This window comes from Calliopsis andreniformis, unplaced genomic scaffold (assembly GCF_051401765.1).
Source record: "Calliopsis andreniformis isolate RMS-2024a unplaced genomic scaffold, iyCalAndr_principal scaffold0014, whole genome shotgun sequence".
NCBI lineage: Eukaryota > Metazoa > Arthropoda > Insecta > Hymenoptera > Andrenidae > Calliopsis > Calliopsis andreniformis.
The window spans coordinates 10,051,715-10,063,782 of record NW_027480427.1 but is presented as its reverse complement, the minus strand read 5'-3'; positions in this window follow the sequence as shown (position 1 = coordinate 10,063,782).

Below are 12,068 nucleotides of genomic sequence, written 5' to 3'. Positions count from 1 at the left end.
CGTATAAAACGAATAATTGCAACCAGTATGAAACTTATGGTCATTTCTCCTTTCCGAGCTACCTAGGCAACACCCTAGGGCTTTGCTCCAACAGATTGAATAGTTAGGGGCTTAGAAGTCAACGCCCGAAGCATAAAATACAAAATAATTAGAACGGTTTTTCCATTGTATAAAACGAATAATTGCTACGAGTGTAAAAGCTATGGTCATTTCTACGTTCCGGGCAACCGAGGCTTGACCCTAGGGCGTTGTTCCACCAGATCCAATAGTTAGGGCCTAAGAAGTGAACGCCAGACGCATAAAATGCAATAAAAATACAACAGTTTTTCCATCGTATAAAACGAATAATTGCTACCAGTGTGAAAGCTATGGTCATTTCTACGGTCCGCGCAGCCTGGGCTTTACCCTAGGGCGTTGCTCCAACAGATTGAATAGTTAGGTCCTTAGAAGTCAACGCCAGAAGCATAAAATACGATATAAATACAACAGCTTTTCCATCGTATAAAAGGAATAATTGCAAACAGTGTGAAGGTAATGGACATTTCTACGTTCGGGGAACCTAGGCTTCACTCTACGGCGTTGTTCCACCAGATCGAATAATTAGGGCCTGAGAAGTCAACGCCAGAAGCATAAAATACAATATAAATACAACAGTTTTTCCATCGTATAAAACGAATAATTGCAACCAGTATGAAACTTATGGTCATTTCTCCTTTCCGAGCAACCTAGGCATCACCCTAGGGCTTTGCTCCAACAGATTGAATAGTCAGGGGCTTAGAAGTCAACGCCCGAAGCATAAAATACAAAATACTTAGAACGGTTTTTCCATTGTATAAAACGAATAATTGCTACGAGACTAAAAGGTATGGTCATTTCTACGTTCCGGGCAACCTAGGCTTGACCCTAGGGCGTTGTTCCACCAGATCCAATAGTTAGGGCCTAAGAAGTGAACGCCAGACGCATAAAATGCAATAAAAATACAACAGTTTTTCCATCGTATAAAACGAATAATTGCAAACAGTGTGAAAGTAATTGTCATTTCTACGTTCCGGGCAACCTAGGCTTCACTCTACGGCGTAGCTCCCACAGATTGAATAGTTAGGGACGTAGAAGTCAATGCCCGAAGCATAAAATGCAATAAAAATACAACAGTTTTTCCATCATATAACAGGAATAATTGCAACCAGTTTGAAAGTGATGGTCATTTCTACTTTCCGAGCAACCTAGGCTTCACCCTAGGGAGTTGCACCACCAGATCGAATAGTTAGGGCCTTAGAAGTCAACGCCCGAAGCATAAAATACAAAATATATAGAACAGTTTTTCCATCGTATAAAACGAATAATTGCAACCAGTGTGAAAGTAATGGTCATTTCTACGTTCCGGGCAACGTAGGTTTCACTCTAGGGCGTTGATCCACCAGAGGGAATAGTTAGGGCCTAAGAAGTCAACGCCAGAAGCAGAAAATACAATATAAATACAACAGCTTTTCAATCGTATAAAACGAATAATTGCAACCAGTGTGAAAGTTATGGATATTTCTACATTCCGGCCAACCTAGGCTTCACCCTAGGGCGTTGCTCCACCAGATCGAATAGTTAGGGCCTTAGAAGTCAACGCCAGAAGCATAAAATACAATAAAGATGCAACAGTTTTTCCATCGTTTTACAGGAATAACTGAAACCAGTGTGTATGTACTGGTCATTTCTACGTTCCGGATAACCTAGGCCTCACTCTAGGGCGTTGTTCCACCAGATCGAACTGTTAGGGCCTAAGAAGTCAACGCCAGAAGTATAAAATACAATGTAAATATAACAGTTTTTCCATCGTATAAATCGAATGATAGCAACCAGTGAGAAAGTTATGGTCATTTCTACGTTCCGGGCTACCTAGGCTTCACTCTAGGGCGTTGCTCCACCAGATCGAATAGTTAAAGCCTTAGAAGTCAACGCTCAAATCATAAAATACAAAATAAATAAAACAGTTTTTCCATCGTATAAAACGAATAATTGCTACCAGTGTGAAAGTTATGGTCATTTCTACGTTCCGCGCAACCTGGGCTTTACCCTTGGGCGTTGTTCCACGAGATGGAATAGCTAGGGACTTAGAATTCAACGCCATAAGAATAAAATACAATATAAGTACAACAGTTTTTCCATCGTATAAAATGAATAATTGCAACCAGTGTGAAAGTTATGGTCATTTCTACATTCCGGCCAACCTAGGCTTTACCCTAGGGCGTTGCTCCACCAGATCGAACAGTTAGGGCCTAAGAAGTCAACGCCAGAAGTATAAAATACAATGTAAATATAACAGTTTTTCCATCGTATAAATCGAATAATAGCAACCAGTGTGAAAGTTATGGTCATTTCTACGTTCCGGGCAGCGTAGGCTTCACCGTAGACCGTTGTTCCACCAGATCGAATAGTTAGGGCCTAAGAAGTGAACGCCAGAAGCATAAAATGCAATAAAAATACAACAGTTTTTCCATCGTATAGCAGGAATAATTTGCAACCAGTGTTATAGTAGTGGCCATTTCTACGTTCCGGGCAACCCAGGTTTCACTCCAGGGCGTTGCTCCACCAGATCGAATAGTTACGGCCTAAGAAGTCAACGCCAGAAGCATAATATACGATGAAGATGCAACAGTTTTTCCATCGTATAAACCGAATAATTGCAATCAGTGTGAAAGTTATGGTCATTTCTACATTCCGAGCAACCTAGGCTTCACTCTAGGGCGTTGCTCCACCAGATCGAATAGTTAGGTCCTTAGAAGTCAACGCCAGAAGCATAAAATACGATATAAATACAACAGCTTTTCCATCGTATAAAAGGAATAATTGCAAACAGTGTGAAGGTAATGGACATTTCTACGTTCGGGCAACCTAGGCTTCACTCTACGGCGTTGTTCCACCAGATCAAATAGCTAGCGACTTAGAATTAAACGCCAGAAGCATAGAATACAATAAAAATACAACAGTTTTTCCATCGTATAACAGGAATAATTGCAACCAGTGTGAATGTAATGGTCATTTCTAGGTTCCGGGCAACCTAGGTTTCACTCTAGGGCGTTGCTCCTCCAGGTCGAGTAGTTAGGGCCTAAGAAGTCAACGTCAGAAGCATAAAATACGATATAAATACAACAGCTTTTACATCGTATAAAACGAATAATTGCAACCAGTGTGGAAGTTATGGTCATTTCTACGTTCCGGGCAACCTAGGCTTCACTCTACGGCGTTGCTCGACCAGATCGAATAGCTAGGGCCTTAGAAGTCAACGCCCGAAGCATAAAATACACAATAAATAGAACAATTTTTCCATCGTATAAAACGAATAATTGCTACCAGTGTGAAAGTTATGGTCATTTCTACGTTCCGCGCAACCTGGGCTTTACTCTAGGGCGTCATTCCACCAGATGGAATAGTTAGGGCCTAAGAAGTCAACGCCAGAAGCACAAAATACGATATAAATACAACAGCTTTTCCATCGTATAAAACAAATAATTGCAACCAGTGTGAAAGTTATGGTCATTTCTACGTTCCGGGCAACGTAGGCTTCACCCTAGGCCGTTGTTCCTCCAGATCGAATAGTTAGGGCCTAAGAAGTGAACGCCAGAAGCATAAAATGCAACAAAAATACAACAGTTTCTCCATCGTATAGCAGGAATAATTTGCAACCAGTATGATAGTAGTGGTCATTTCTACGTTCCGGGCAACCCAGGTTTCACTCCAGGGCGTTGCTCCACCAGATCGAATAGTTAGGGCCTAAGAAGTGAACGCCAGAAGCATAAAATACAATATAAATACAACAGTTTTTCCATCATATAAAACGAATGATAGCAACCAGTGTGAAAGTTATGGTCATTTCTACATTTCGAGCAACCTAGGCTTCACTCTAGGGCGTTGCTCCACCTGATCGAATAGTTAGGGCCTTAGAAGTCAACGCCCGAAGCATTAAATACAAAATAAATAGAACAGTTTTTCCATTGTATCAAACGAATAATTGCTACCAGTGTGAAAGTTATGGTCATTTCTACGTTCCGCTCAACCTGGTCCTTACTCTAGGGCGTTGTTCCACCAGATGGAATAGTTAGGGCCTAAGAAGTCAACACCAGAAGCATAAAATACATTATATATACAACAGTTATTCCATCGTATAAAACGAAAAATTGCAAACAGTGTGAAAGATATGGACATTTCTACGATCCGGGCTAATTAGGTTTCACTCTATGGCGTTCTTCCACCACATCGAATAGCAACGGCCTCAGAAGTCAACGCCAGAAGCTTAAATACAATATAAATATAACAGTTTTTCCATCGTATAAAACGAATAATAGCAACCAGTGTGAAAGTTATGGTCATTTCTACGTTCCGGGCAACCCAGGCTTCACTCCATGGCGGTGCTCCACCAGATCGAATAGTTACGGCCTAAGAAGTCAACGCCAGAACCACAAAATACGATAAAGATGCAACATTTTTTCCATCGTATAAAACGAATAATTGCAACCAGTGTGAAAGTTATGGTCATTTCTACATTCCGGGCAACCCAGGTTTCACTCCAGGGCGTTGCTCCACCAGATCGAATAGTTACGGCCTAAGAAGTCAACGCCAAAAGCATAATATACGATGAAGATGCAACAGTTTTTCCATCGTATAAACCGAATAATTGCAATCAGTGTGAAAGTTATGGTCATTTCTACATTCCGAGCAACCTAGGCTTCACTCTAGGGCGTTGCTCCACCAGATCGAATAGTTAGGTCCTTAGAAGTCAACGCCAGAAGCATAAAATACGATATAAATACAACAGCTTTTCCATCGTATAAAAGGAATAATTGCAAACAGTGTGAAGGTAATGGACATTTCTACGTTCGGGCAACCTAGGCTTCACTCTACGGCGTTGTTCCACCAGATCGAATAATTAGGGCCAGAGAAGTCAACGCCAGAAGCATAAAATACAATATAAATACAACAGTTTTTCCATCGTATAAAACGAATAATTGCAACCAGTATGAAACTTATGGTCATTTCTCCTTTCCGAGCAACCTAGGCATCACCCTAGGGCTTTGCTCCAACAGATTGAATAGTTAGGGGCATAGAAGTCAACGCCCGAAGCATAAAATACAAAATAATTAGAACGGTTTTTCCATTGTATAAAACGAATAATTGCTACGAGTGTAAAAGCTATGGTCATTTCTACGTTCCGGGCAACCTAGGCTTGACCCTAGGGCGTTGTTCCACCAGATCCAATAGTTAGGGCCTAAGAAGTGAACGCCAGACGCATAAAATGCAATAAAAATACAACAGTTTTTCCATCGTATAAAACGAATAATTGCTACCAGTGTGAAAGCTATGGTCATTTCTACGGTCCGCGCAACCTGGGCTTTACCCTAGGGCGTTGCTCCACCAGATCGAAATGTTAGGGCCTAAGAAGTCAACGCCCGAAGTATAAAATACGATATAAATACGACAGCATTTCCATCGTATTAAATGAATAATTGCAAACAGTGTGAAAGTAGTGGTCATTTCTACGTTCCGGGCAACCTAGGCTTCACTGTATGGCGTTCTTCCACCACATCGAATAGCTACGGCCTCAGAAGTCCACGCCTGAAGCATAAAATACAATAAAAATACAACAGTCTTTTCATTGCATAACAGGAATAAATGCAACAAGCGTGAAAGTAATGATCATTTCTACGTTCCAGGCAACCTAGGCTTCACTCTAGGGCGTTGTTCCACAAGATCGAATAGTTAGTGCCTAAGTAGTCAACGCCAGAAGCATAAAATACAATATAAATACAACAGTTTTTCCATCGTATAAACCGAATAATTGCAACCAGTATGAAACTTATGGTCATTTCTACGTTCCGGGCAACGTAGGCTTCAGTGTATGGCGTTCTTCCACCACATCGAATAGCTACGGCCTCAGAAGTCCACGCCTGAAGCATAAAATACAATAAAAATACAACAGTTTTTCCATCGTATAGCAGGAATAATTTGCAACCAGTGTGATAGTAGTGGTCATTTCTACGTTCCGGGCAACCCATGTTTCACTCCAGGGCGTTGCTCCACCAGATCGAATAGTTACGGCCTAAGAAGTCAACGCCAGAAGCATAAAGTACGATGAAGATGCAACAGTTTTTCCATCGTATAAAACGAATAATTGCAATCAGTGTGAAAGTTATGGTCATTTCTACATTCCGAGCAACCTAGGCTTCACTCTAGGGCGTTGCTCCACCAGATCGAATAGTTTGGTCCTTAGAAGTCAACGCCAGAAGCATAAAATACGATATAAATACAACAGCTTTTCCATCGTGTTAAAGGAATAATTGCAAACAGTGTGAAAGTAATGGTCATTTCTACGTTCGGGCAACCTACGGTTCACTCTAGGTCGTTGCTCCACCAGATCAAATAGCTAGCGACTTAGAATTAAACGCCAGAAGTATAGAATACAATAAAAATACAACAGTTTTTCCATCGTATAACAGGAATAATTGCAACCAGTGTGAATGTAATGGTCATTTCTAGGTTCCGGGCAACCTAGGTTTCACTCTAGGGCGTTGCTCCTCCGGGTCGAGTAGTTAGGGCCTAAGAAGTCAACGTCAGAAGCATAAAATACGATATAAATACAACAGCTTTTACATCGTATAAAACGAATAATTGCAACCAGTGTGGAAGTTATGGTCATTTCTACGTTCCGGGCAACCTAGGCTTCACCCTACGGCGTTGCTCGACCAGATCGAATAGCTAGGGCCTTAGAAGTCAACGCCCGAAGCATAAAATACACAATAAATAGAACAATTTTTCCATCGTATAAAACGAATAATTGCTACCAGTGTGAAAGTTATGGTCATTTCTACGTTCCGCGCAACCTGGTCTTTACTCTAGGGCGTCGTTCCACCAGATGGAATAGTTAGGGCCTAAGAAGTCAACGCGAGAAGCACAAAATACGATATAAATACAACAGCTTTTCCATCGTATAAAACAAATAATTGCAACCAGTGTGAAAGTTATGGTCATTTCTACGTTCCGGGCAACGTAGGCTTCACCCTAGGCCGTTGTTCCTCCAGATCGAATAGTTAGGGCCTAAGAAGTGAACGCCAGAAGCATAAAATGCAACAAAAATACAACAGTTTCTCCATCGTATAGCAGGAATAATTTGCAACCAGTATGATAGTAGTGGTCATTTCTACGTTCCGGGCAACCTAGGCTTCACCCTAGGCCGTTGTCCCACCAGATCGAATAGTTACGGCCTAAGAAGTCAACGCCAGAAGCATAAAATACGATGAAGATGCAACAGTTTTTCCATCGTATAAAAAGAATAACTGCAATCAGTGTGAAAGTTATGGTCATTTCTACATTCCGCGCTACCTAGGCTTCACTGTATGGCGTTCTTCCACCACATCGAATAGCTACGGCCTCAGAAGTCCACGCCTGAAGCATAAAATACAATAAAAATACAACAGTCTTTTCATCGCATAACAGGAATAAATGCAACAAGCGTGAAAGTAATGATCATTTCTACGTTCCAGGCAACCTAGGCTTCACTCTAGGGCGTTGTTCCACAAGATCGAATAGTTAGTGCCTAAGTAGTCAACGCCAGAAGCATAAAATACAATATAAATACAACAGTTTTTCCATCGTATAAAACGAATAATTGCAACCAGTATGAAACTTATGGTCATTTCTACTTTACGAGCAACCTAGGCTTCACCCTAGGGCGTTGCTCCAACAGATTGAATAGTTAGGGCCTTAGAAGTCAACGCCAGAGGCATAAAATACGATATAAGTACAACAGCTTTTCCATCGTATAAAACAAATAATTGCAACCAGTGTGGAAGTTATGGTCATTTCTACGTTCCGGGCAACCTAGGCTTCACCCTAGGCCGTTGTCCCACCAGATCGAATAGTTACGGCCTAAGAAGTCAACGCCAGAAGCATAAAATACGATGAAGATGCAACAGTTTTTCCATCGTATAAAAAGAATAACTGCAATCAGTGTGAAAGTTATGGTCATTTCTACATTCCGCGCTACCTAGCCTTCACTGTATGGCGTTCTTCCACCACATCGAATAGCTACGGCCTCAGAAGTCCACGCCTGAAGCATAAAATACAATAAAAATACAACAGTCTTTTCATCGCATAACAGGAATAAATGCAACAAGCGTGAAAGTAATGATCATTTCTACGTTCCAGGCAACCTAGGCTTCACTCTAGGGCGTTGTTCCACAAGATCGAATAGTTAGTGCCTAAGTAGTCAACGCCAGAAGCATAAAATACAATATAAATACAACAGTTTTTCCATCGTATAAAACGAATAATTGCAACCAGTATGAAACTTATGGTCATTTCTATTTTACGAGGAACCTAGGCTTCACCCTAGGGCGTTGCTCCAACAGATTGAATAGTTAGGGCCTTAGAAGTCAACGCCCGAAGCATAAAATACAAAATAAATAGAACGGTTTTTCCAATGTATAAAACGAATAATTGCTACCAGTGTAAAAGCTATGGTCATTTCTACGTTCCGGGCAACCTAGGCTTCACCCTAGGGCGTTGTTCCACCAGATCGAATAGTTAGGGCCTAAGAAGTGAACGCCAGAAGCATAAAATACAATATAAATACAACAGCTTTTCCATCGTGTAAAAGGAATAATTGCAAACAGTGTGAAAGTAATGGTCATTTCTACGTTCGGGCAACCTAGGCTGCACTCTAGGTCGTTGCTCCAGCAGATCAAATAGCTAGCGACTTAGAATTAAACGCCAGAAGCATAGAATACAATAAAAATACAACAGTTTTTCCATCGTATAACAGGAATAATTGCAACCAGTGTGAATGTAATGGTCATTTCTAGGTTCCGCGCAACCTAGGTTTCACTCTAGGGCGTTGCTCCTCCAGGTCGAGTAGTTAGGGCCTAAGAAGTCAACGTCAGAAGCATAAAATACGATATAAATACAACAGCTTTTACATCGTATAAAACGAATAATTGCAACCAGTGTGGAAGTTATGGTCATTTCTACGTTCCGGGCAACCCAGGCTTCACTCCATGGCGGTGCTCCGCCAGATCGAATAGTTACGGCCTAAGAAGTCAACGCCAGAAGCACAAAATACGATAAAGATGCAACAGTTTTTCCATCGTATAAAACGAATAATTGCAACCAGTGTGAAAGTTATGGTCATTTCTACATTCCGGGCAACCTAGGCTTCACTCTAGGGCGTTGCTCCACCAGACCGAATAGTTAGGTCCTTAGAAGTCAACGCCAGAAGCATAAAATACGATATAAATACAATAGCTTTTCCATCGTATAAAACAAATAATTGCAACCAGTGTGAAAGTTATTGTCATTTCTACGTTCCGGGCAACCTAGGCTTCACCCTAGGCCGTTGTCCCACCAGATCGAATAGTTACGGCCTAAGAAGTCAACGCCAGAAGCATAAAATACGATGAAGATGCAACAGTTTTTCCATCGTATAAAAAGAATAACTGCAATCAGTGTGAAACTTATGGTCATTTCTACATTCCGAGCAACCTAGGCTTCACTGTATGGCGTTCTTCCACCACATCGAATAGCTACGGCCTCAGAAGTCCACGCCTGAAGCATAAAATACAAGAAAAATACAACAGTTTTTCCATAGTACAGCAGGAATAATTTGCAACCAGTGTGATAGTAGTGGTCATTTCTACGTACCGGGCAACCCATGTTTCACTCCAGGGCGTTGCTCCACCAGATCGAATAGTTACGGCCTAAGAAGTCAACGCCAGAAGCATAAAATACGATGAAGATGCAACAGTTTTTCCATCGTATAAAACGAATAATTGCAATCAGTGTGAAAGTTATGGTCATTTCTACATTCCGAGCAACCTAGGCTTCACTCTAGGGCGTTGCTCCACCAGATCGAATAGTTAGGTCCTTAGAAGTCAACGCCAGAAGCATAAAATACGATATAAATACAACAGCTTTTCCATCGTGTAAAAGGAATAATTGCAAACAGGGTGAAAGTAATGGTCATTTCTACGTTCGGGCAACCTAGGCTTCACTCTAGGTCGTTGCTCCACCAGATCAAATAGCTAGCGACTTAGAATTAAACGCCAGAAGCATAGAATACAATAAAAATACAACAGTTTTTCCATAGTACAGCAGGAATAATTTGCAACCAGTGTGATAGTAGTGGTCATTTCTAGTTTCCGGGCAACCTAGGCTTCACTCTACGGCGTTGCTCGACCAGATCGAATAGCGAGGGCCTTAGAAGTCAACGCCCGAAGCATAAAATACAAAATAAATAGAACAATTTTTTCATCGTATAAAACGAATAATTGCTACCAGTGTGAAAGTTATGGTCATTTCTACGTTCCGCGCAGCCTGGGTTTCACTCCAGGGCGTTGCTCCACCAGATCGAATAGTTAGGGCCTAACAAGTGAACGCCAGAAGCATAAAATACGATATAAATACAACAGCTTTTCCATCGTATAAAACAAATAATTGCAACCAGTGTGAAAGTTATGGTCATTTCTACGTTCCGGGCAACCTAGGCTTCACTGTATGGCGTTCTTCCACCACATCGGATAGCTACGGCCTCAGAAGTCAGCGCCTGAAGTATAAAATACAATAAAAATACAACAGTCTTTCCATCCTATAACAGGAATAATTGCAACCCGTGTGAAAGGGATGGTCATTTCTACGTTCCAGGCAACCGAGGCTTCACTCTAGGACGTTGCTCCACCAGATCAAACAGTTAGGGCCTTAGAAGTAAACGCCCGAAGCATTAAATACAACATAAATAGAACAGTTTTTCCATTGTATAAAACGAATAATTGATACCAGTGTAAAAGTTATGGTCATTACTACGTTCCGGGCAACCTAGACTTCACCCTAGGCCGTTGTTCCACCAGATCGAATAGTTAGGGCCTAAGAAGTGAACGCCAGAAGCATGAAATACAATATAAATACAACAGTTTTTCAATCATATAAAACGAATGATAGCAACCAGTGTGATAGTTATGGTCATTTCTACGTTCCGGGCAATCTAGGCTGCACTCTAGGGCGTTGCTCCACCAGATCGAATAGTTAGGGCCTTAGAAGTCAACGCCCGAAGCATAAAATACAAAATAAATAAAACAGTTTTTCCATCGTATAAAACGAATAATAGCAACCAGTGTGAAAGTTATGGTCATTTCTACCTTCCGGGCAACCCAGGCTTCACTCCATGGCGGTGCTCCGCCAGATCGAATAGTTACGGCCTAAGAAGTCAACGCCAGAAGCACAAAATACGATAAAGATGCAACAGTTTTTCCATCGTATAAAACGAATAATTGCAACTAGTGTGAAAGTTATGGTCATTTCTACATTCCGAGCAACCTAGGCTTCACTCTAGGGCGTTGCTCCACCAGACCGAATAGTTAGGTCCTTAGAAGTCAACGCCAGAAGCATAAAATACAATAAAAATACAACAGTCTTTTCATCGCATAAAAGGAATAAATGCAACAAGCGTGAAAGTAATGATCATTTCTACGTTCCAGGCAACCTAGGCTTCACTCTAGGGCGTTGTTCCACAAGATCGAATAGTTAGTGCCTAAGTAGTCAACGCCAGAAGCATAAAATACAATATAAATACAACAGTTTTTCCATCGTATAAAACGAATAATAGCAACCAGTGTGAAAGTTATGGTCATTTCTACGTTCCGGGCAACCCAGGCTTCACTCCATGGCGGTGCTCCGCCAGATCGAATAGTTACGGCCTAAGAAGTCAACGCCAGAAGCACAAAATACGATAAAGATGCAACAGTTTTTCCATCGTATAAAACGAATAATTGCAACCAGTGTGAAAGTTATGGTCATTTCTACATTCCGAGCAACCTAGGCTTCACTCTAGGGCGTTGCTCCACCAGATCGAATAGTTAGGTCCTTAGAAGTCAACGCCAGAAGCATAAAATACGATATAAATACAACAGCTTTTCCATCGTATAAAAGGAATAATTGCAAACAGTGTGAAGGTAATGGACATTTCTACGTTCGGGCAACCTAGGCTTCACTCTACGGCGTTGTTCCACCAGATCGAATAATTAGGGCCAGAGAAG